This window comes from Macrobrachium nipponense, chromosome 22, assembly GCF_015104395.2.
Source record: "Macrobrachium nipponense isolate FS-2020 chromosome 22, ASM1510439v2, whole genome shotgun sequence".
Classification (NCBI taxonomy): Eukaryota; Metazoa; Arthropoda; class Malacostraca; order Decapoda; family Palaemonidae; genus Macrobrachium; species Macrobrachium nipponense.
This window is the reverse complement of record NC_087213.1, coordinates 60,028,059-60,033,045: the sequence shown is the minus strand read 5'-3', so window position 1 is coordinate 60,033,045 and position 4,987 is coordinate 60,028,059.

Below are 4,987 nucleotides of genomic sequence, written 5' to 3'. Positions count from 1 at the left end.
CGACTTATAACATATAAAAGGCACCTTAGAAAACACCTGTTATTTGTCATACGGATGAGAACAAAAGAAATATATCAACCAAGCCTCTGTAGCCCTCCCCCCCCCCCCCCAACCACAAGCCCTTTCTTTCCCCTCCCCCCTATCGAGGCGCGTGTTCATCGGCAGGTGTCCCATCACCGATAGATGGCGTAGCGAACGGACGGGGGAGGAGAAGCCGCCCATCTTAGAGCACTACCCACCCTCTCTCTCTCTCTCAGCCGCCCCAGTTCCGATAACGCCTTCGCTAGCATAAGGGCGCCCTTGTTTTCACGCAAGGGCCTGCTATCGATGACCTGAGAGCGCTCTCTCTCTCTCTCTCTGTTTGTGTGTGTGTGTGGGTCACCCTTCCCTGGCAGATATGACGAGGTCGTGTGATCCAGTAAGCTGCCTCTGTAGGAAGCCTTTCATAGTTATTAATATTGGTTTCACGTGGTCCTTTTTATTTTTTTCCCCCCTTCATCGGCTAAGTGGAGGTCTGACGGTCATATTGGAAGGTGCTGGACTATATTAACCCTTGATACTATTACTAATAATAATAATAATCATAGTAGATGGTTTTGTTACACTTAAATTAAAGATATTTACAAATTCTTAAATAGCTTTGAGGTGGGGAAACTCTTCGAAATTGTTTTGTAACCTTACATCGTCATTATTATTATTATTATTATTATTATTATTATTTTATTATTATTATTATTATTATTGTTGTTGTTGTTGTTTTTTATGGGGGTGGGGCGTCTATCACAGTCCTCCCATTTGACTGGGTGGGGTTCCGGGTTGCATCCTGCCTCCTTAGGAGTCCATCACTTGCTATGTGCGCTGTTTCCAGGAGCACACTCCACTGCATGAGTCCTGGAGCTACTTCAACCTCTAGTTTTTCCAGATTCCTTTTCAGGGATCTTTGGATCTTACCTAGTGTTCGTGTGATTAAGGTACAATTTCCACTGGCATATCCTTTATTATTATTATTTATTTATTATTATTATTATTATTATTATTATTATTATTATTCAGAAGCTGAACTCTATTCCTAGAACAATCTCACAGGGGCCATTGACTTGAAATTCAAGCTTCCTAAGAATATGTCGCTCATTAGGAAAGTAAGAGAAGGTAAAAGGAAATGCAGAAAGAAGAGATCTCCTTATTAAAAATGAAAAATAAATTAATAAATAGATAAAACAAGGCGTGATCTGACCTCCAGCTTACTAGGAATGCGTGCAAGATTTTCCCGTCATGCATAAGCCGTAAACTTTATAATCCTAACTTTTAACATAGATAACAGGCACGTTATTTATTTTTTACATTTCCATTTTAATAAATAAATAAAAAATGTCCTATCCTAAAATTTCTGTATCTTTAACTCTACGCGAAACCTTTTTCAGACCTTTTTAGTCTCTGCCATAGACCTTTCTACCCCGGCCCTCCCGCTCCCCCCCTCCCCTCCCCCCCCCCCCCGGCCCAACAAGATTAAGAACAACAATAACAACAAAGTAGTTTGTGGGCTTACTCCCCGATTAAGTTAAAATATATTAAAATGCAAGGAGAATACTAATGTGGTAGTAATGTAATACATCTTAGCTTGAAACTTCCATTAACCTAGATCTAGGGACTCCAGTTTTGGCAGCCGTTAATCAATCAATCAATTTTTAAGCAGCGCCTCAGTGGCGTGATCGGTATGGTCTTGACCTGCCACCCCGGTGGCCGCGAGTTCGATTCTCGGGCATTCCATTGAGGTGTGAGATATGTGTATTTCTGGTGATAGAAGTTCACTCTCGACGTGGTTCGGAAGTCAAGTAAAGCCGTTGGTCCCGTTGCGGAATGACCACTGGTTCCATGCAATGTAAAAACGCCATACAAACAAACAATCTTTTAAGCTTAAAATCCTAAATGTTTCAAAATCCTCATCCTTAACCTGGAAGGCAAAACATTAAATTATTTTCTTAAGAGTTTATTACCCGAGAAACAGGTCATATATATCACCTTGTTGACAAAAAAAGAAAAAAAACTGTCTTGTACATCACCCATGTATACCTTTTTTATTTACTTTTTTTTTTGTTACACTTTTTCACCAGCCACGCAACAAACCTCCAAGACATGAATTATGGCAACAAAAGACATGTAGCCCTAAGGGCCATAATGGGGTTCTCGGAGCCATAAATCATAATTGTGCGCGTAAGGGCACTCGGCAAAACCGCTTCCATGTCTAATCTCTCTCTCTCTCTCTCTCTCTCTCTCTCTCTCTCTCTCTCTCTCTCTCAGAAAATTCAACTTAACTGAAAGCAATCAGAAACAAAATTCGTAATAAGATCAGCAGCTCTGAATGTCTACATCGCTTGCTCTCTCTCTCTCTCTCTCTCTCTCTCTCTCTCTCTCTCTCTCTCTCAACTAAAATAAACTTTACTGTGACTCTTGTTCTCTTATTACTATAGAGATTATGATAGTAATAATGATATTCATCACTAACGGTACTTCCATCGCATTTGACTCTTAATTGTAGATTTGAACATTTATTTGAATTATTCACAAATTTATTGTGTGGTTTTCGGCAGAAAAGTTAACAATGGCTACAACAGCAACACCAATCCTTAATTTTTTTACTACCAATACTTTTTCTACTACTAACGCTGATGATAATACTACGCTGGGTGCTTCACCCTTATCGTCTGATCCAGCTGTGTTAGAATCTTGTAAAGCATTTGAATTGATTTTGTCGTTTGCTTGTTATTGCTGTGTATGACACACACACACACATACATATATATATATATATATTATATATATATATATATATATATATATAGTTTCAATGATAGCTTACAGACACACATATATATATGTGTGTGTGTGTGTTTATAAATACATATATAATGTATGCATGTATGTATAAAGAGAATTTGGTAGCATAGCAGAGATTGTCACAAAAATAAAGAAATTCGTTTTTATGGGAGTGAGAAAATCTTTATACATCAGAGAGAGAGAGAGAGAGAGAGAGACTGTGTACATAAAAGACACAGAATGAGAAAGAGAGACAGGCCTGCTTGGTTTTAGACTCTTCGTCTTCTTCTTCTTCTTTTCTTCTTCTTTTTACTGGGACTGTAAACAAACCATAAACCGACCAGCAATAATCGAGGTCCCATAAAGACCGAATGACAAGGGTTTGAAGTGAGAGAGAGAGAGAGAGAGAGAGAGAGAGAGAGAGAGAGAGAAGAGGGTTGGGATGGGGGATGGAGGAGGGAGAGGAGTAGAGGTGGGAGGGAAGGAAGAAGTTGTAGAGGGAAAGAAGGAAAGAGATAGAGAAGGGAGAAGAGGGTTGGGATGGGGGATGGAGGAGGGAGAGGAGTAGAGGTGGGAGGGAAGGAAGAAGTTGTAGAGGGAAAGAAGGAAAGAGATAGAGAAGGGAGTGGAAACTACTATCTTTTCTAAAATCCAGTGGTTAAACTCCATTGTAATATTATTGTTCTCTCTCTCTCTCTCTCTCTCTCTCTCTCTCTCTCTCTCAGGTTTATTTTGCTTACAAGTTACAGTAATATTGACAAACATTCTTCGTGTATGAAAAAATTCGAGACAGCTGATGCTCTCTCTCTCCTCTCTCTCTCTCTCTCTCTCTCTCTCTCTCGTTTGAGGTTTTGTGTTTGATTTATTTCTTTCTACGGTTCGACATTAATTTAAATATGTAACCACACTCAATGAGTTATGTCTTATAACATTGAATTACATCAGTAACATTACACCGTTAAATCAGTAACGTAACGCCCTGTGTAATGTTAGAGTAGCATCCAGCAACGTCGGTAACATTACATTCAGCGACTAAACCGGTAACGTAACATTCATTTACATCATGACAGTAACACCAGTAACGTAACATTCATTTACATCATGACAGTAACACCATTAACGTAACATTCATTTACATTGTGAAAGTAACAACCAGCAACATCGGCAACACCACCTTCAGTGACTAAACCAGTAACGTAACAATCATTTACAGCATGACAGTAACACCAGTAACGTAACACTCATTCACATCACTAAAGTAACACCAGTAACGTAACACTCATTCACATCGCGAAAGTAACACCAGTAACGTAACACTCATTCACATCGCGAAAGTAACACCAGTAACGTAACCCTCATTCACCTCGTGAGAGTAACACCAATAACGTAACACTCATTCACATCGTGAGAGTAAGATCCCAGCTACACTGGGAACATCACGATTCGAATCACACGCTGACATTTTATGCCTCAGTAAATCAAGCAAGTTCGTTACCGAACTGTAACGCATTCGAAACCTCAGGGCGTGTTATATATATAGAAAAAAACCGGTTTAGTAAACCCGTGAATGTCTGGTGGTTTAATAAACCCGGTTTTGTGAACCTCGAGCAAGCTACGGAGACATTGTAACCTTAATGAGCTGGATTGTTGAAGACATGGCTGTTGCAAATAGGATGCGCACAGAGTCGTCCCTGAGAGAGAGAGAGAGAGAGAGAGAGAGAGCAGCTTTCATGGATCTTCACTTGTCGAATGTAATAACTTTTCTGTATTCGATTTGAAAAATGATACCAGCGTTAGGTTTTGATCAAAAGAACAGTGCTAAATAAAAGGTATTATATTATAACACTTTGAAACTTATATCGCCAAGATATAAGGAAAACGATTATTAAAAATAATGATTAGATAAAACGCAAGCATGCGTTTTATCTTTTGTTATATTAATATTAGAGGAACCTCTTAAATATATATATATATATATATGTGTGTGTGTGTGTTTGTATAATATATAGATATAAAAGGGATTAAGTAAGAAAAATGACCTTTAAGTAAAATCCAAACATGCTACCACATCACTGTGGTTATGTTATAATATACGAACCAAAATCCCAACACGATAAGGCATCTCTCGCCTTATATTATTATAATAATATACGAACCGCCTGTCAGCCAATAA